This window comes from Ptiloglossa arizonensis, chromosome 2 (genome assembly GCF_051014685.1).
Source record: "Ptiloglossa arizonensis isolate GNS036 chromosome 2, iyPtiAriz1_principal, whole genome shotgun sequence".
Taxonomy (NCBI): domain Eukaryota; kingdom Metazoa; phylum Arthropoda; class Insecta; order Hymenoptera; family Colletidae; genus Ptiloglossa; species Ptiloglossa arizonensis.
In genome coordinates, this window is record NC_135049.1 from 22,948,065 (window position 1) to 22,969,769 (window position 21,705).

At 44.8% G+C, this 21,705-nt stretch overlaps 2 protein-coding genes across 19 annotated transcripts in view; one reads left to right on the plus strand and one right to left on the minus strand.

Annotated features, from left to right (window-relative positions):
* LOC143143719 (ras-related protein Rab-37) overlaps positions 1 to 6,365 on the minus strand; it is a 161,613-nt gene extending 155,248 nt beyond the window's left edge. Inside the window, exon 1 of one of the 2 annotated variants that reach the window (XM_076305318.1) lies at positions 5,821 to 6,365. The gene's annotated coding sequence lies outside the window, so the exon portion shown is untranslated. The remainder of the gene's footprint in view (positions 1 to 5,820) is intronic. The other variant, XM_076305316.1, reaches the window with a different exon arrangement.
* LOC143143720 (uncharacterized) overlaps positions 1 to 21,705 on the plus strand; it is a 304,262-nt gene that overhangs the window by 155,606 nt on the left and 126,951 nt on the right. The gene's annotated exons all lie outside the window — the stretch shown is intronic.

The following is a 21,705-nucleotide window of genomic DNA, read 5'->3' on the forward strand; positions in this document are numbered from 1 at the left end:
GTTTCGGTTCCTCTCTCACTTTTTCCTCGAGAATCGAAATCGAAGAGGAAATAAAAATTCGATTTATCCAATTCCATTTATTCGCGAGGAAACGATTCGATCCGAAACGAGGAATATTTTTTGGTCCCGTGACGTAACACTGGGGTGTAAAAATAAAATTGAAAGTTTACCCGCTAACGACGCAATTTAAAAACACTGTTACGCTCGTGGTATGCCACGTGTGCCGTGCAGCGATAAATTATTACGTTCCTCGTTAAAAGGGATTATCACCTGCTACGCGATTATCGTGAATAGCGAGTCAAGTTCGCTTCCTAAACGCTTCGCGATGCAAATATGGCTCCGTGCGTCGAGTCACTCGGCCCGATTATGTTCAATAAAATTAACATGCAACATCGAAATTTTCCACGGCTGTTAATTACAGGGACGGAACGCTCAAGGAGCACCGCGTCCAACCGACGGTGAATAATGACGTTAACGACTGAACGTTGACCGACCCATTGATCGCGATTAAACAAACACACTCGGCGAGCAATTTATATAATTCACCCGTAGAGAATCGATCGCAGCGAGCAGATAGGGCGGGGTAATAAAGATCGATCGCATTAGCGCCGCCGCGGCGTCGCAATTTGTGTCACAATTCGCGGCTTTCGATTTATCATTCGTCGAACGTTTCGTTTCGCTTTTGCGGGCTCGCGCGGCGATTCGCTCCGTTTACTTTCGCGGCGGAGAGCTCTTTATTATCGCGCGCAGGGATCGGGATTACGCCCGACCTACGATCGAGATCGACTCCGCCGATCGATACGTGGAACCAGTCATTTGCTCGATTACGAACGGTAGCGATCGATCGTAACGAGTGGTGGGAGAGAACCACGGCCGGGGAGATCACGACTCCGGGTTGTTGTCGTTCGTGGGCTACGCGGTTGTTCGTACAACGCGGAATCGTTTAGGCAAATGTGGAGCGGAACGAGGTTGAGTGTCGAACGAGAGATTTTTAATCGTTGAGAAAGAATTATTTTTTTTTTTTCTTTTTCTTTTTTTTGTTCGAGTTGTCGAAACAAAGGGAGGGAAAAGTTCAGTCGGTGGAAAAAAAGTCACGAGGTGTTGAAAAAGCGAGAGAGGTTAATTCGCGAAAGGGGAATTTTTTATCGGAGAATTTCACGAGGAAACGAAATCGAGAAATTTTCGAGAACGACGACGAGCTCGACGAGTGTACGCCGCAGGTTCGCGAGACGAGTAAGCTCGGAAAAGCTTGGGTGGACGTTTCTGGTACACCCTGTACAGCCGCGGGTCGTCACGACGGGACTTGGAGTTATCGCGATGGGACCGATAAAATGAACGACACCGGGGACTTACGTGCAACAACGTCCTCGCCGCGGGGTCGGATCGACTTTCGCTATTGTTGCCGAACCGGCGTCACGTACACGACCCGCCGCGGTATGCGATCCCAGCTTTCTAATCGCCCGATTTCGCGCCGCGATCCGATTTCCATCGACGTTACAACTAGGACCGATTTCCATCGGACGCCAAACGTCCGAGTTTCGATCCTTTCCTACGGGCCATTCGTCCACGTAGACATTTTTTGCCGATTTTCGTCCATGTGAAATCTTTCGAACCGATTTTCATCGATACGGACACTTCTGACGGATTTTCACCGATAAAAAAGTTTCTTACCGATTTTCATCGACATGAACACTTTTGCCCAATTTTCATCGATATAAACGCTTCTGACGGATTTTCACTAATAAAAAAGTTTCTTACCGATTTTCATCGATATCAAAACTTCTAACGGATTTTCATCAATAAAAATGTTTTTTACCGATTTTCATCGACATAAACACTTTTGCCCAATTTTCATCGATATAAACGCTTCTGACGGATTTTCACTAATAAAAAAGTTTCTTACCGATTTTCATCGATACAAACCCTTCTGACGGATTTTCACCGATAAAAAAGTTTCTTACCGATTTTCACCGGCACGGAAAGTTTCTCACCGATAATTATCGATCCTAGAAGCTACGATCAATTTCGCGGCACGATCCGACTCCGATAGATATCGGTATCCAACCGATTCTCATCGTCTATCTATGATTTGCTAAATACAACGATGCAATTTCTATACGTAGAAAAAATTTCTTAGCGATTTCCATCGACCGTAAAAGCTCCGATCGATTTCGTGACGCGATGTGTTTCCGATCGGTTACGATTTCTGCGTGTATCGAAATTCTTTCGATTTTTGAGTACATTCTCTTCGACCGTTTCGATTCTCATCGACACGGAATTTCTAAAAACGAAGATTCCATCCTCCGATTTCCAACCTCCGTATTCGCTCCTCTCGTACGCAATTTGCTAACGATCTTCGAACATCGAGCAACAACGCACCGGCTCTGGAATCGTCGAAGACAATTTCACGAAGCGAGCACGCACACTCGACGATGTTCAAAAGCTGTACAGTGTGCGCAAAGATGTCGACGTGGCGAGTTTGGCGCGCACTTCTCCCAATTATTTTTAATTCGCGATATAATTCCGCAATAAACGCCGCGTCAACGTGGAATCAACGGTGTGGCTAAATTAAAGCCACGCTCGTTTAATTAAAAAGTAGAATTACATACATTGTTAAGTAACCGGCTGAAATCATCGACCGTACACGCGAGAACGCGAAGAAGTTTATTGTGCGTGTACATCGGGAGATAAAACTGGCCCCGTGTCACGTTCATGACGTTATTATTAGAACCGGCATCCGGATACGTCGTTTTACGGAATAATGGCAAAAATGATAATATCGTTAACGATAATGGCGCGTGGACACGCGAGATGGAAGTAATAGCGTCGATTCGATACCGGTTTCGTCGTTTGTTACACACGGAGAAGAATTTAAACGTCGATAAACTGGCACAAAGACGAAAAATAATCGGATCCTGGTCAGCGGGAAACTCATTCGCTCGGTTTCATTCATCCGTAACACGTCGAAGAATATATATATAATGTTTCACGAGTGGTAAATACTCGAGATCGAAGTCGATACCGCGGTATCTGAAATATCTCGACTTTACTCGAAGAGAAAATCATTTCTCTGTTTACGACGTTACGGGGACGTCTATATTTTCTTAATTCCGAAGTAATTTAAAATTTAATGAAATCGCACGATAAAGATAAGAAAAGGGAGGGATAACGTACGTTAATCCCTCTCTGCAAGAGTAATATAAATTTTCACTTTGGAACTTCCTCTACGTCACATCCCTCTTCCTCTTTATCCGCCCTCTTTGAAACGAATTGGACCCGAGAGGCCCAATTTAAAAAATTAATAATACCGCAAGTATTTCCACACGACTGTTACGATCGTGGAATATCGTATTTAACATCGAATAAAAATTGAAGACACCGAATCAATGAGACTTAGAGGGTTAAGAATTTCAATTTCGTACCGATGTTAGAAACACGAGCCTCTTTACTCTCGCTCCGTTGCAATGTATCTATAAGCTACGAGAGTATCGCAAAATACGATCTAAAGGAAAAAATTATTCCCCACGAACGGATACACCGTAAATGTAAATAATTTTTCCATCCCCCTCCGTAACGAAACACCATTCGTGAGAACCGAATTCGATTATTTCTCTCGGGCTTCGATGCAATCGAATCCAACCTAACGAATACTCCGTATTCGCGGTTCGTTCGGTTTTCGTTAAGAGTCGACCGATAAAAACCAAAGCGATCATTCAGCGAGCGTGCGAAGCGTTAAGAGTCCCGAGCGACTCGATCTATTAATTAAAGCTCCGCGGAGTAGGAGCAGGAGGAGTAGAAGTGTGCCAATTGTGATATCGCAATTACGGTCGGTCGACGAGGCGATATCTTCGGTGGGCGCGTAATTGAAAATAACGTGTTCCCGCGTTATGGTAAATTTCAGATCGCCGGTGGTAATTGTGGCGCGTGGAACCGGTATTCGTTTCGACGCTGAGCGTTTCCCTCGCGCGATTATCGACGCGCTCGCGATGACGTTTCTCAACTGCCGGGGAAACTGGGTTAAAAATGCGATACGCGCCCGCTCGCTCGCTCGCTCGTTCGTTTGCTGGTTCTTATGTAAACGGTGAATACGACTCCTCGCGACGTAATTACGATTACTCGAATCGGTTAATTACACGATCGAGAGGGGCAACCGCGTGACTCACGAACGCGACGCGTTGCGCAACCTCGCATAATTTTCATGCATACGTGGCGGCGCGGTACGTGTGTTTCAACGCGCTCGCGATCGTTTCCTTTCCGCGTGTGCATCGCCACGTGCAGCGTGAACGCACACGAGTAACGACGATGACGATGACGACGATAACGACAACGACAACGACCACGACCACGACCACGTCGACGACGACGACGACGACGACTTTGAAACAGTGCGGTTCGATATCGATTAAATGCCACGCCGAAAGGTTAGCTCGACCTCCATCTTGAAATTCCTTGTTGCGCTCGTACTGTTAACGCGGGTGGCAAGGTCGCCGTCGTGAGCATAATTTATTGAAAAAGTTACGGATCGTAAATTCGCGCGATCGATTCCTACGTGGTCGTGAACGTTACGAACGCAAAGGGGTGTTTCATTTTTAATGGGAGTAACTTTTTTACAAGTGTAGAGAGACAGAGAGAGAGAACGAAATTTAGCAGGGAGTTAATCGATCGTGAGAAGGATGGAAGTTTGGGCAGCAGCGACCACCCTCGTGGTAACATATGGTTGCGCGATATAATGTCAAGGGTGGACCACCCGGCTTGACTCGATTCCTTTTTCTTTTTCTCGAGACCGATCTATCTCGATGGATGATAGGCAAAGAATGGTACGATATGCGTGAAATAGTTGCAGAGTGACCTTGAAAATTCCACGAAACGGTTCCATCACCTCGAAGATCCTTTCTGGTTAAAAAGAAATTGAATCTAGATGCAGATGTACGTTCTGTGTGTATGTGTGTGCTTGTGAAACGAAAACGATAAACTCCACTTTGCGCATTTGGAATTCGTCCAAACTGATTCCATTGGAATTAATCGAGTCTAGAATTGCGCGGTAACTGTAAAAGGAAGTGTCTCGGAGGTTCGAAAAAAAAGAACAATGAGAAAAAACTTTATCAACGTGTAAACTCTCTCACAAAGGCGAACACTTGACACACATTCCTCGAAGTCTTGGTCCACGGGGCCGGGAACCCTCTTTTGGCGAAGTTCACGCATTAATAAATCCACCATCGACTCGACACCGGAAGATAAAAATTCCACGCTTGCCGCGGGAACGAAAATACCCAAAGCGCAATATTCTCGAATAGAAGCAACTCGATTCGGCTCCTTTCGCTCCGAAAAACGCGACGAAAAGCCCTCGAGAAGCTTCCCACCCTCGCGCCACCCCCCGAAAAGGGCGAGAACCGCGTCGCGAACGCCAACGACCTCTGACCCAAATACGAGCACCCGCCCCGACCCCGCGACTCGCCGGAAAAACATCAACATCGTCCACAGTGACGGCCGTTCCCATGGAACACCGTAAACAATTCCGACCACTTCACTGTCAACGTTCGTCCCGAAAACGCGCCACCATAGGCTCCCGCCCACCCCTTTGGAAAACACGTTGCACCAGTTCTTGAACGCGGTCACGTGTGCACGATACACGTATATGTGTGCGTGTATCGCGGTGGGGTTGAAACGCGCATCCCCGAATCGGCTGACCGTGGCACCGAACCCCCATGCGCGAGTATCCCTCATCCCCTGTGGTGGTAGCAGGTGAAAAGGGGGTTTCTCGTTGGCTGTGATTCCCCACGCACAGCAATCGTCGCGTGTCCTGCGAAGAGAGACGCTCACCTTTGGACGATCGCGCGTCGTGTCGACCCAGTTGCAACCGAGGAAGCAGGTCCGTTATCGATCACCGCTCTCCACCCACGAAAATCTCTCGTTGCACGCTCCTCGTGGTGATCGACGTCCCGTAGAGAGCAACAGAGAGGGAGAGAAAAAGAGTGTGAGAGATAGAGAGAGAGAAAGAGTGGGAGAAAGCGAAGAGTCACGGCGAGCGTCGGATGTACGCGTCGTTCGGTCACACTGTTTCCTTGTTTCTTTATTACTGACGCGTCGGTGTCCGGTCGGTGACGATATTCGGCGGTCGGGACGCGGCACAGGGTCGCGCGACGCGGCAACAGAAGGGTCGTGGACGGAACCGACACGGTGGTCGCGTTACGGGTCGCGTTACGGGTCGCGGTACGGGTCGCGCGCGGCGACTCTCTCTCGGTACGTTCGGTCGCGCGCGTCGTCGGGCCGGGAAAACTCCGTTCTGTCGTTCCTCGTGCTGTCGAAACGGTTGCGAGGGCCGCCCGAGAGAACGTGTGCCGGAACGGAAGGAAAGGAGGACGCGCACGCAAGCGCAACCGGCCGTCGTCCTAACCTCCACTCGATAACGTTCGTCCTCGGTTCGCGTTTCTCGCTCGTCGTCGCCCGGTTACGTCACCAGTCGCGTTATACGTGTTGCGTCACCGTGACGCGTGCGCGCACGTGGAACCCCACACACCCCACCCCACCCCGCCTACTCCCCTCGACAAGCACACACACACGCACACTCGGTCGTTAGGTTCGACGGTGCATCGTGCGATACCGTGCCCGGTGCAACCGACAACGACGCTTCGAAGACACGAAGCTTTATGCTCGACACTCGCGGAACCTTGAGGGGGTGAAAGAGAAAGGATACTACGAACTATGGGTCGTAAGATTGAGGTTAGCTTTCGAGAGTTACGTTTTAGACGCTTTCGTACATTCGGTGATGGTTCGTGGACCTACGTACCTGGGTAATTAGAACGTTTAACGATAATAATTAATCGTTACGACGGTGACTAGAGGGGTACGGATTGTTATGGTTCGTGAGGGATTGGGTAGTCTTGTTTTTGTACAAGTTAACGACACTCCTTGGAGACACGTGTTCGGGTGATGGTTCAAAGACACGAAACTTTGCGTTGGAATTCGCGGAACCTTGAAGGGATGGAAAAGAAAAGACACACCGAACTCTGGGTCGTAAGATTGAGGTTAGGTTACAACGCTACAGCTACTACTCTCCTTCTGGTTTTTATATATTCATATATTTAGACTTGGCAGTATACCAGAGTAATCTGAATTTTTAAAAATTGCCACAAATTGTTCCTGGTTAAATCGAGTTACTCTGGGTGGGTTTGATAACATTGGCGCGAGCTACATTTATGGTTACATTGTCCGACAGGCTTTCGAAACTTTGAGGCTGCAAAGGGGAGAATTAAAGGAGTCGAAGCAACATTGGTAACGTGGTTTTATGACCACAGAGATTTTTCAAAATTGTCTCGTTACAATACAGAGTCTTTCCTAAATAGTCACTCCTGTTCAAAGTCTGCATTTTCTCATCCAAGTATATTATACTCTGAAAAATTAGCTCAATTTGGACCCGAGTTCCTCGTAGCCGAAGATGCTAGAAGTATTCGGTCACCCAACGCTAGAAGTATCCTAGTTGCTCAATGATTCCTCGTGATTGCAAGAAGCACCGTTACATATATATTATGCATATACTCCAACACTTGATCGAAGCTCGGCTCGTTCGATGAAACACGGAAAATGGTCTGGTGAAAGGGAAAGAACCTAAATATGCATCGGGGACAATCCACCCTCGGTTGAAGGAGAGTCCGTTCTATGTCGGTCGAACTTGCGCAGAATGTTCGGTGAATTTTATGAATGAAAGCGTGTGCTAACGATCGGCCGGATTCAGGATTCGGCTTCAGGATGCGGTGACCTGCTGTCGAAAAAATCGTGCACAGCTTGCTACGTGTTCAAGTGGAAAGGACTTATCAATCGATCGACTTAGAAACAGACCAAAGTACTCAGTTTAAATCTCTGGAACGAATTAGAGAACGCTCGAATAAAGTATCAACGATAGAAAGACGAAGGGTTAGGAGTGTAACCTCTGAAGAGATTTGTTTCAATACGGAGTGTTGTGCGCAATGTCTATTTAGAAACGAGCTGATAAAAACACGAAGTAGAAACATCACTTGAAACAACGATATAGAAACGAATCGAAAAATAAATGTACAACGTATAGTGCAAATATAAATTGTAAACGAGTTAGAGTCAGAGTACATCCGGATTGTATTATCGAGTGTCACGTGTGATCCACTTAGGAACGAACCGATAAGAATACCGAGTTTAATTATTTCTCGCAACAACGAAGAACAACATAGAAACGAACTGGTTAGAGTTCGAGTGTATCCGGAGTTTTGCTTTACCAAGTGTCACGTGTGATCGTACAACTTAGAAGCAGACACTGGTACTCATACGGAGTTTAAACATTTACCGCGAGGGTATGGAAAGGAACTGGTTCCACTGAGAGTGCATATCCGGAGTGTTTGATTCCATAACAGAGTGTTACGTCGCGGTCGTGTGTCTTTTTAGAAACGAACTACTAAGACCAGAGAGTTCCAACATCCGTTACTGCAACGAAGACGCAACATAGAACTGTTTAGAGTGTATCCTCCGAAGGGGTTGACTCTAACCTCGGGACGTGGGAGCAAGAGTCGGGAAATTCGCGAAGCGAGATAGAGATTCGACCACGCGGAGAAACGTTTACTGGAATGGAACTATTTACAGAGAAGACACGCGAGCTCGTGGAACACGGAACGATAACTTCGGTGGAGGAAAACGGAAGCACGAGTATACCGGGTGGCTGAAATGTCGCGCAGTCTGTATTGGAAAACGGCTACTGATCGGGATACGGATTGCGTGACTTTTCGACCACCCTGTGTGAACCGCATCCCGAAGATTATAGGGTGAAATCGCAGCGTCGAGTCTGGGAATTGCGATCGAATCGAGTTTGTTATTCGTGGGAACGGTTTCCGCGAACGCCGGAAGTGAGAGACGGAGTGCCTTCCAGGACGACGGAGATGAGTTCCGCGTTACGTTCGATCGCGTTATACATCGTTGCAACGTTTCGAACATCGTCACCACGCGAAGACTCACGGAACAACGTTTATTTATTTTATTTATTTCTATCTCGTGGGTTACGCGATACCAGAGACACTGGGGGAACCTGCGCGAGATTACCTGCGAATGGTCGATGTTTCTTTAAAAGACAACGGAATATGAATAAAATTATCGAACGAGATATTATGCTTAGATCGATGTCCGTTCGAGATCGTTTTTTTGAAAGCTGTTGATGCGCCCATGGTGCGCTATTGTATTTCTTTGTTTCGGTGTTCCTTTGTTTCACTACCTTGCACCAAAGACCCATTCCTCTTCTATTCCTTTTTCTACATTTTTTTTTATCATTTGTTGTTGCAACGCTTTTTTATTCGAACAATTGTTCCAAAATTAATGCTTAGAAGAACAGCAGAGACGGTTAATTGGGCGTGAAAAGTTGCGAGGTAATAGAATTATTAAATTTAAGAATCAACCCTGGTGCACCCTTCGAATCTTTCTCGACTCATTTTCGTAATAATTATATACTCCTTTTTCATCGTTGAAGGTAAATAGTTAAGGTTAAAATTTGTAGTTTCTATCCTTCCACCATCACAAATTTGATCAAATTGTACACGTCTTGGGATAAATAAACCTAACTCCCCAAAAACCTCCGACCTTGAGAAACTCTTGCGCACAGTGCTTTAACCCCTTCAACGGAAATAACGTCTCACCCTCGTAATTTGAGTGACACCAGCTACAATAAATATTATCATCAAATATAAAATGTACAGGCATTTGCGTAAATAAATTTAATACAAAGCGAAACGTTCTCTACCTAACAATCGTGCGCCACGGAATTGCGATAAAACGAAATGATCCACTTTGAAATAAATTACAAGGTAAAGTGATGCGTTCTCCGCAATTTATAAAAGCAAAACAGTAGAGAAAAAGAGACATTTATTATCGCGAAAGAACAAAAATACAATTACAGACGCACGAATCTGACATTTATATCGGGTCGTTCGGAAAGTCGTTTCATATTTTTATCAGTGAAAATGAAACGATTTTTTCAGAGCGTATAAACATTTGATTAAATCACACATTCTCCAATCTGAAAGAGGAAATCACTTTCCGAACGACCCGATGGATTCTACCCTCAGGGTTTCGAGAGTCTCCGTAATTTTCAGGCGGTCGAGCAGAGCCCTCGCGATCCTCCTCGGGATTTTCCGCAAGCCTGTGGTCCAAAGGTGGCCGCGGCCGATAAAATCGCAACCCCTCCGCGCGGAATTACCAACCCCCGTGGCACGCGAAACTCGAAGGGGAAAAACAACCCCTGGCGAAAAGTACGCGTTGAGAACCATCGTCGAGGGTGTATTGTAACCGGGTGGGGGTAGAGTCGAGTTGTGCGCGTGCGCGTGACGATGAAAGCTTCCCGGCGAGGTTCGAAAGCTCGCCACGGGATGGCGCCGCTCTACGAGGAAGCGAGGCGACGACGTTCGACCCCTGCGAGAGCCAAGGGCGAATCGGCCAATCGGGGAAGGAGAACGGGACTGTAGTTTCTGCAATTCGGCGAGTAGACCGCCATTTTCGGCCGGCCCTCCTCTGATCGCCTACTCTGCCGCCGACCGATGATTAATGACCCTCGGCCACCTTCGATCCATCGCGTCGGAGAGATCGCGTGGCGATCGCGAAGAGGGGTTGATCGTCGATCGAGAGGGGAAGCCTCATCGACGATGAGAAATATTTTTTACAGCGTACGGTTAATTGACAGCAGTTTCCACGTGTATGGGATCGATATTCGTTAACGCGCTGTCATCGGTCGATGAACCGCCAACCACGGACCGCGTCGTTTGTTGTAATTTTATTTCAGAGTATTAAAATACTCTGATGTTAATTCTACACTTAAATGTGGCCATTATGGTTACTATGGGGTACTTAAATGTGACCACTATGGTTACTAAGGAACAGTTAAATGTGACCACTAAGGTTACTATGGAGTACTTAAATGTGACCACTATGGTTACTATGGAGTACTTAAATGTGACCACTATGGTTACTATGGAATACGTAAATGTATTGAGAGTATTATCGAGGAATATCGAGGAGATCGATGACGGGCTTGTTCTTTTGGTATATCTGACGACGGTAACGGTATTTAACAGTTTATTAGTGATAGAGTTCTGTAGATGAGAGAACAACGGGCTTTGAATCTTACGTAGAGACCGTACTTTGGAACACTGCATTTTTGTATTCATTCGTGGCTCAATCCGTTCGAATCTTTCGGCGAATCTAACGTCTCGCGACGTTACGGTATGTAAATGTGTGCGTGCGAATATTTCCGTGTGAAATATTTAGTATTTGCTTTCTTGCGATCTTTTGAACGTCTTTGCGCGCTTTTGACTTTCTACGGAGCGGTTAAACGAGGATACTTGGCTTACTGCGGGACAATTGAACGCGTTTGCTGTAATTACTATGGGACACTTAAATGTGACTGTTTGTTACTTTCGGGCACTTAAATGTGACCACTATGTTACTATGGAGTACTTAAATGTGACCACTGTGGTTACTAAGGAGCATTTAAATGTGACCACTAAGGTTACTATGGAGCATTTAAATGTGACCACTAAGGTTACTATGGAGTACTTAAATGTGACCACTATGGTTACTATGGAGTACTTAAATGTGACCACTATGGTCACTATGGAGCATTTAAATGTGACCATTATGTTTACTATGGAGCACACAAATATAACCACTAAGGTTACTATGGAGTACTTAAATGTGACCACTATGGTTACTATGGAGCATTTAAATGTGACCATTATGTTTACTATGGAGCACTGAAATGTGTCCACTATGGTTACTATGAAGCATTTAAATTTGACCACTATCGTTACTATGGAGCACTTAAATGTGACCACTATGATTACTACAAAGCATTTAAATGTAACCACTATGGTTACTATGAAACATTTAAATTTGACCACTATCGTTACTATGGAGCACTGAAATGTGACCACTATGGTTACTATAAAGCATTTAAATTTGACCACTATCGTTACTATGGAGCACTTAAACGTGACTACCGTAGTTACTTTGAGATATTTGAGCACGATGTAAATGGATTAACAACCACAGTCAACTTGAAGAATTCACGCGGGTAACCGGAACGAGCTGTCAGCTTTTGGAAAAGAGGCGGTACGTGCGTCATCGGGGAAGCGTTAATCGCAAGCACACGTTCGTGACATATACGAGCGACACTCGATACGTCGAGCTTGCGAGAGGTTCTCTCGGTTCAGCTGCCGAAATGTACGATTTATGTGGTCGTATCTTAAGGCGTTATACGCTCGAGTGACGACACTTTGCTTCGTACACGAGCGAACGAACAATGATAATTCGACGCTTTTGTCGATAAATCTTGCTGACGAAATTTCAAGATTACTGAAAAGCGTACGGTAACTCTCGTATCGACAATTTCCTTCCATTCGGAGTAATTTCGACTTCGAGGAGAAACGTACGCCGCTATGAAAGCGAAAGCGGACTATAAATTGTACATACACGAAACGAAATCGATGTAACTTTTATATCTTCGCGAGCGATATCGCTAGAATCTCGCGATCGATCCAAGAGTCGAGCTGTTCGAGAATTCGTGCCATTACCGAAAGCAAAGGTTCGAGAGGTTAGTTCTCGTGACCTCGGATGTATAATAGAAGCTCGTAGGGTCCATCGATTATTCCGATATTTACATAACTTATCCGGGGCCCCACTGTTATTGAAATCCAACATTTTCACTTATCACATTCACCAAGTTATCGATCCTTGATTTTCAAAAGTGTCTGCGAGATCTTGATAATATTGTCATTGCGTCTAGAAGACTCGTACGCGTGGTTTCTAGTAACGTGGACCACGTTTCTAGAATGTAATGTACTCAAAAATTAGTATAGTATCCTTAATAACCAAAACATTACTATCCTCACAAGCTTACAAAAAGAATTACTATTCTTCAAAACGTACCAAAAATTACAATCCTTTGAAACGTATCAAAAAATCAATAGTACCGAAGAATTAATAATAAAAATTAGTATCCTTAGAAATATACCAAAAGATTACTATCCTCGGAAGCTTACAAAAAAATTACTATCCTTTAAAACGTACCAAAAATTATAATCCTTTGAAACATATCAGAAAATCAATAGTACCGAAAAAATAATAGAAATTAGTATCCTTAGAAATATACCAAAAGATTACTATCCTCAGAAGCTTACAAAAAAAATTACTATTCTTCAAAACGCACCAAATATTACAATCCTTTGAAACGTATCAAAAAATCAATAGTACCGAAGAATTAATAATAAAAATTAGTATCCTTAGAAATATACCAAAAAATCACTATCTTCGGTAACTACGCAACGTACCAAAGAATTAGTATTCTCAGAAACAACGCCTTTTAAATTCACGATATATTCCTCGCAAGTAATCAGTTGCATAATAGCATGCGAGCATATAGGCGAAAAATTTCTTTCCCAGAAGATCCTCCGATTCTCAAAATTGGAAAGTGGAACCTTCTCCTGGAAATTTTCATTCGCTTCTGGTTTCCCCGAACATCGACCGCCGCGTCTGTCATCAGGAAATCGAATTACGTCGCGAATAACCGACATTACGACACCGAGCTTGTTAAAAATTTAACAGGTTCGGTGTAAACGGTTTTCGAAGATGCAAATCGTCCCTCGATTTCACCACGGTTGCACCACGGTCACGCTCGACTTAATTATCCGTTTGAAAGCGGTGTGCACTCGTGGCCCGAACGTGTTAATAATCGTGGTGTCGCGTTTGTCGAAAATTGTCAGCTACAATGTAAGCGCTCGCTTCCGGTGGGGACATCGCCCGACGTCTGCGTCACGCTCGTCGATGTCTTTCGTCGTAAAGGGTTGGGGGTGTTGCTCGAGGGGCGGTTATCGACTTTCATCGATACGTTGAATTCGACTCTAGACGCGTACGCGAGATTCTTTCGTTCGATATCACGCTCAGTGTCTCGAATGTGAGCAAACTTGGGTGAAAAAGGTCCGAATGCGTGGAACTCGTTTTTAAAAATTTGTAATACAAAAGAGTAAGGAGGTACAGAAACACTCGGTCGTTCTATTACGATAAAAGTCATGTGCATACTTGTTTGGAGCAAAGATACACGTGACTGAAGTAGCATAGATAAGTTCGATCTCAGATTACTCCCTGCAGAGTGAGATTCAGACCTCTTTTATGTGTTTTTTTTTCAATATCATGGACCCTTTCGTGGTGGTGGATATTTTTATAGTTCGTGATCTCTGATCAGTGAGATTATAGACGAAAGTATTGGTATTCGTGGAACACGCAGTGAAAAGCTACCTTGGAATCGTTGGACAAGGAGCTGTTTAAAACTACCTCTGTTGATCAGATACTGGTTGAAATTGCATTTACTGCAGACTGGTGCATTGACCAAGAAGGTGGTTAAAGCTACTTTGGAATCGATGGTCAAAGAGGTGATGAAAGTTACCCTGAAATCGTTGGTCAAAGAGTTGGTTAAAGTTACTTTGTGTGTTAATCGAACAGCTGGTTAAAGCTACCTTTGTGTGTTAATCGAATAGCTGGTTAAAGCTACCTCTGTGTGTTAATCAAACAGCTGGTTAAATCTACTTCTGTCTATTGATCAGAAAACTAATTAGCTAAAGAGTTGGTTAAAGCTACATTCGTATCGAGAAACAAAACTCAGAACGTTCCACGATGGCGAAAACACCAGAGTGTCAATTGTAACAATAGTTCGCTCTTCTGTCTAAAACCTAAAATCTACTCCAACAATCATTTTTCTCGAGACGATTCAACGCGACTGGCGTTTAATACGAATAATTTTCCAATCCAAGCAATTTCTTGAACACATATCTTCCACTCCTAATTTAAATCCCTTTGCTAAATTAATACAAAATCACCCATACGCTCGAAAGTTACGTTTATTCGAACAATTTTTCCACTTGCTTTCGGAGTACTCGATTAACTCGTCGAACGAACAAAGCTCGTTTCGATCCCTGAAATAATCCGGCCTGTTAACCGAAACGCGAGCAATTCCTTGAACACGTATCTTCCACTCCTAATTTAAATCCCCTGGCTAAATTAATACAAAATCACCCGCACTCTCGAAAGTTACGTTTATTCGTACAATTTTTCCATTTGCTTTCGGAGTACTCGATTAACTCGTCGAACAAACAAAGCTCGTTTCGATCCCTGAAATAATCCAGCTCGAAACGCGAGGAATCTTCCCGCGCGGTTCACGCACCTCCGGAAATTTCCGTGATCTCCGTCGAAAAGATGCAAATGTCGTTATCAGTGGTCAAGATTCATCGATACCTTCTCGATAACCGTGAACCGGGGTTCTCCGAGACAGGTACGGTAGATTGACGCACGCTGAGAAAGACGCGCCGCCAATTACGTTGTTCCGCCGTTCCCCGTACCAATTATGCAAATCGGTTCCTCGCGGTCGACGGAGTTGCAACGCGAGACGATCGTTTGCATACCGCGATATTCATACGCACTTGAGGAATGTAAATGCTTCACTGTCGCCGAAACGGCGACCCCGACGCACGGTGAACGAACAAGGCTCAACGCTGGAGAAAGAGAGCGAGACGAGCTTTTAAAGAAGATGATCGAGAAAAGAAAAAAAAAAAGAGAAAATTCGCGAGCTGCCGTTAAAGAATTGCCAATTAAAGCGACGGAAAGTCCATCGATGAATTTCCACGTGAAAAAACGCTCGGAGGATAATCGAGAGGTCGTAGTCGCTACGTTTCATCGAGAGGTTGAATCGATCTCTCGCGATACACGAGTCGTTGGAAATTTCTTACGCGACTGTTCGAAGCGTCCGGCGCGAGTTAACTCGTGGCTGATGACCTGTCAGCGTACGCCACCTACGTGTAAATAATGAACGGTGGGCGTTCGAAAGGAGAATGAAAATCAGTATTCATTGGGGAACGTTTATGCATAAAAAGAGTAACGCGTCTCGTGGCCGGAGGCTGTGCAAATTCTATTCGACCGGCCTCGAGAGCAATCCTGGCGCAAAGAAATTGGGAATCGTCGAAACTAACATCCGGTATGCTCGAGTGTTTTAATATCGGTGGTTTTTATGAGTTTCTATGGGTTTCCATGGGTTTCGAGTGCAGTCGACTTTCGTTTGAAGTCGGAGCGATACAATCATCGTGAAGATAATTTGGTAAAAGTGTAATAATTGGAGAGAAATGTACAAGGATACGCGACTGATCGAAATTGATGTAAGTGTGCTATTGAGACAAAGTTTGGGGATATCGTGGAAGGTTTTTTTTATAGAAACGGTCCAATTTAGTATTATTTGTAGTATTTGAATATACTCGATGCTGAGATTCGAAGATGTTCGTACAGACGTTGAACGTAATTACCGATCGATCGAGCGATTGTAAAGACACAGAGTGTGTGGAGTACTAGAAAAGAATTCTTAGAGAAGTTACATAATTTTGAAGAAGACGCAATGCACTGGCAATAGCTACGCGCCAATAGCTTCTTTGCATTGTAAACGAAGGTAAACTTAATTTCTTAAATAGAAAATCCGAGTTCTATCATGGTAGATTTCGATGTAAATTAAACAGCACATACCAAAAAAGCTACATTTCTAGTACTCGTAAAAGAGATCCTTGGACATGGAGGTATAGAAGAATTTTCTACATTTAAGAAACTTTTATCAATTTTTTGCACAGAGTTTCAAAGAAAGAGATTTCTATCGTTTCCAAATCGTATTTTTTTCCATCAATTTCTTTTGTACACCTTGGAAATTTCCTACAACGCAAACAAGAAATTTTCCACCTAAACATTGCGTTCAATATTTACGAGTGCATCGACAGGAAGTATTCGTTAGTCTCGTTACGTTTCTTATTTTTATCCTCGCAACGATGCGTTCGATGCGTCTTTCGCTCGCGATATCGCGACAGGGGATCGCAATTTACTCCGACAGGATCGATCCGCGTATCTATCGTTCGTTTCTCGGATGATTTTCATCGACGATGGATCTGTCGACGAGCGTGTGGCGCGTTCTATAATTTTAATCGCGTTTCTAATATCGGACGTAGCTCGAGCAACAGTGTCTAAATATATCCAACGCGTGGAGAGCGGCTCGCTTTGAATGCCGACCGACGATGATAATGACGACGCAACTGCTGATATCGTCGATTGTTTTGTCGCGATCGAATCACCGCGTGATTACGCGAGCGGATCAACGCGGACGAGAAAGCCGACGTGTCGACGTATAATTGTTTTCGTACCGGGCGAGTCAGAATTTCGATTCGCGATAAAAGGAACTCTATTATCGCGAAAGAAATACGCGCAGCTGGATAACCGAACGACCGAACAAAAATTGTATCGCCTCTTATCGATCGCGACGTGCGAACTTGTGGAATTTTTTAAACCCCGACTCCTCGAGAACGAATCAATTTTTAATTCTTAATTGAATCTTAAATATATTCGATTGTTCGGAAAGTCATTTCGTTTTCCAAAATGGAGAATATACAATTTGGTAAAATGTTTGTATATTCTAAAAAAAATTGTGTTTCATTTTTCACGAAAAGAAACGAAATGAATTCTCGAACAACGCAATATTTACAAAACGAAGGAATTTTAAACGATGCACGAATAAAACATAGTTCTTTATTAGCAGGATATAGTAACGAATTTTAAGAGTAAAGGGATTAGAATAAACGTGTAATGAAATGTGTACAAATAATACGTACGTTAGTATTCGTAGTAATTGGAGAAGTTATTTTATTAAACGAGTAGACTCTCTTGTCTGGTAAATGGCGCCCCCTGGATTATGTCAAAAAGTTTGTAGAATTTGTCCAGAGTGTCCAGGATAATGTACATTTTGTCACTGTGTTTCGAAACATCCTGTTGAACCAATTGATCCTTCGGAGATTGAATTTCTCCGCGTGAATCTTTCGAGGAGAATCCAAGGACAGTGGGCCAAGAATTCGAAACCGGCGAGAGTGTAGAAAATCGGGAACCAAAAATTTTGTATTCACATGATGGACGTGCTAAAAGTTAGAAACCAGCTTCGGTGAAAGCTGAAAATTGCACGTACTCGTTCCCCGAAATTCCTCCTCGCCGTTGTCATCGATGACACCCGTCACTCTCGCGAAACATGCCAAGAATTAGAAAGCGTTACGAGCTGACGCGGAAAGTTGAGCGAATTTTTCGTCGTTGTTCGTCCGAGATCCGCCCACATTTCGATAAAAATCAATTCAACATGTTGAACGCTCAAACTCCAAAGATTGCAACGATTCTCCAAAACGCTTACAAAACACGAACTCTAACGCTGGTAAACTTTTAAACAGCATTACTCTCGTTAGGAACGTTATAAAATAGCAAACACATTGATAAATTATCCGAATGTTTCAACTGTTCGGACTACAATTCGAACAAATATCACGGACATCCTTAAGTATAGAAAACTTGCCGCGATATTTAACATTTTGAGATTAATAAACGTCCCACCTTCTTAATACCTGATGTACACAATAGTATATTTTTCAACTCACGGTGAAAAATGAAAATACTTTCCTAAAATTCCCACCGTGAGACTACCGATGTTCCATCTCGTGATTAAATATCTACTTAATTTATTACATTTAATAATTTACTTCAAGTTGAATAAATATACTTTACGTTGCATCATTTAGCAAACTGTGCTCCAAAAAATAACCCCATAAAACTTGCGTGCCGGAACACACGGATGAGTTCAAAATTTCACGACTCGATCGAGAACGATCAATGTTTCGATATCGTACCTTGAAAACGATATATTTTTTCCATTCTAAATGACCAGGTTAAGAATTGAGTAAATTTCTCGTTCGTGCTACGATTGGAACAAACATCACGGAGATCCTTAAATATAGAAAACTCGCCGCGACATGAAACTTTTTGGGATTAAAAAACGTCCCACCTTCTTAATTATTGGAACGAATGCAACAATGATATTAAGGGTGTCGATGTCGAAGTCAGTTTTAAGAACTGTCTCCGTATTGGCGCGGAAGGTTTGTCCGCCACGCGGTCAAGGGTTTGACCGTTTTCCTTTTGGCTTTTCTTTTTAGTCGAGTTCCAAATCCAGAGTCGGAAAGACCACACGACACTGTCGTCGTTCGCATCGAGACATCACTGTATACGCATTCGTTCGAACTTTATATTCTTATATATAAAGTATACTACTAGATACTGTATCTGTACTACTAGATACGCGAGATCCTTGTATATTATAATAAACTAGATATTATAATCTGAACTTGCAACATTGATACCCGATGTACGAGCACAATAGATAGAGTTTAGTCGGTAGTTCTAGCCGAAATTCGGTGTTCCCTGTAACCAAAGTCACCGTTGACACGCGTACCACCGTGCGTGGCACATGCGATCCTGTTTCCGCGCCGGCAGTCAGCGACGACGGCGTCTGCGTGGCGACAGCTGGGCGTGCCATCTTGCACGTCTGCGTCTGGCTGCCCATGGTATCGGGCCAGCATGTCGCGGCGAGAGGTCGCGCGGCTGCGTGCGACGAGGCGAGTAAACGGAACGCGGAACGCACGGGAACAGGAACGACATAGGAGGGTGAACGCGACTACGCTGGACGGTGAGACGAACGAGGAACGCGAGACGAGGTAGGAGGTGGTTCGAGAACGCGCCGGCGGGGCGGTGGGGAGTGGGGGGAGTGGAGCGGAGGACGGAAGGATCGTCTCGATCGTCGCGACGGATCACCACGGTGTTCGAAGGGACGAAGGGGTGGTCGAGAACGAGTCGAGGGGAAGGCCGGTTTACCAGGAGTTCGTGGAACCAAACCGGTGCTGCCGCGGCGAGGAGAGAGTCACGCTCTCTCTGCCGTGCGTGGAAGAAACGAGGAGAGGGTCGTGGTTCGAACAAGGCGACAGAAACATCGCGAAGGTGGCATCGACCAACCGACCAGCCGTGCCGGATCGCACGTCGCGGCGACCGAGTTGCTCTCTCAGGAGGTCGTTTCGGCTCGCCGCGGGAGACTCGGGCTTACAGATTCGAGGGAGGAGGTGGCCTTCCGGGTCGTGGATCGAACTACCGATATTACGGGTCGTTGCGTTCCGCTCGGAGAATCGGGACGGAGAATTGGCTGGAAAAATGGTCGAGGTGAAATTCAACGACACGTTTCTTAAGTCGAAGACTTCGTAGAGTGGCTTTGTTGACCATACGTTCGCTGTTTTAGCGATTGTGGAGAACTATCAAAATGACTAGAAATGAATCTATCGGTAGGAGAATAGGTAGAGTTTTGGTACAGTTCGGGGATTAGAATCCGAGCTTTCCTCGACGCAACGTCCAGGATACTTTATTGTTCCGGGAGTTCGTTATTTATGGCGTTACAATTCCTTTGCCCGGATTTCTCGTTAGTTGGTAGCGGGACTGCGTTTGAGACAAGGTTGAAAGAATTCTCGCGGGTGAGTGGCTTCGAGAAGAGTGTGCGAATTCTTTCGTTCAAAATGTTGCACGTTCGTTATCAAAGGTTAACCGTACGCTTTAAGTTTCGAGATCGGAGACCCGGTTCTCGGTACGTGGAAACCAACATCGACCTAGGAAATATCAACGGTCCATGAACACTTCCGTACGATGTAGCCTCGATTATCGGAACTGGATCGATGTAACCCGACACTTCGAGTCGGAGTAAGGTAGCATTCTTCTTTGAGATTATTCATCGGACAGTTCGCCGTTTCACAAAGGTCGCAATGCTCGAAAAATTCTCTGGTCTTTGTTCGGCGACTTGATTAGGTCTAGCCCCTCAATGGACGCGTCTTCGAGTGTTCCCTTTTGTTCGAGACCGCGTGAGACGGTTTTTAGCGCAGCCTCGAGAAAAGAGCGATAAAAGGTGGGTCGATGTTACGTTACGAAAGTGAGTATATAGCGTTGTTCGCTGTTTCGGGTTGGGGTTTTATGAAATTGTGCCGTCCCAGTTTCTGTTGCTTGTTCACGATTGGATCGCGCGATGTCTCGTGGATTGATTCTGCTTTAATTGGGACAGGTTGTTGAAAGTTACGAGCGATCGGAAACAGGACTCCGGTGCTCCATAAAACGGAGAACCTCCTCGAAAAGACGAACGGTCGTTTTCAGGACAGGTTGGGAATCTGTCTACGATCCAGAGACACGAATCCACCAGAATCTAGAGACTGGAATCATCTAGGATCTAGAAACTAGAATCCTCCAAGATCCAGCGGCTAAAATCCTCTAGAATCTAGAGACTGGAATCCTCTAGAATCTAGAGACTGGAATCCTCTAGAATCTAGAAGTTAGAATCCTCTAGAATCCTCTAGGATCTAGAGATTGAAGAGACGTCCGGACAGATGTCGAATCTTACAAAACCGAAGACACTCGTCTTCCAAGTTGTTCCTTTCTCCTCCCAAAGATCCACAATCTCCTTAGAATCTCGTTCACGATGAACTCGTACTGTTCGCCATTGGCTCTTTCTCTTCCACTTGAAACTCGCTGCGTTCGAACGTTACCTTTCAACGATCTACCATAAAAAATTCCACAGACCCTGATCGATTCTTCGTCCCCGAATGAGGACACCGGCTCGTTGAACCGGTGGTCTATCGTCGATTTTTCTCGCGATTTCGGTACCGAGAAGGGCTCGAGAGCGTCGGTAATCCCAGTTCGTTCGTTCGCCGATGGAAAATCCTGGCTCGGGACGAGGCTGAACGCGGTGCTGGCTGTTTCATCAGACAACGACGCGGGGTGTCAGTGACCCTG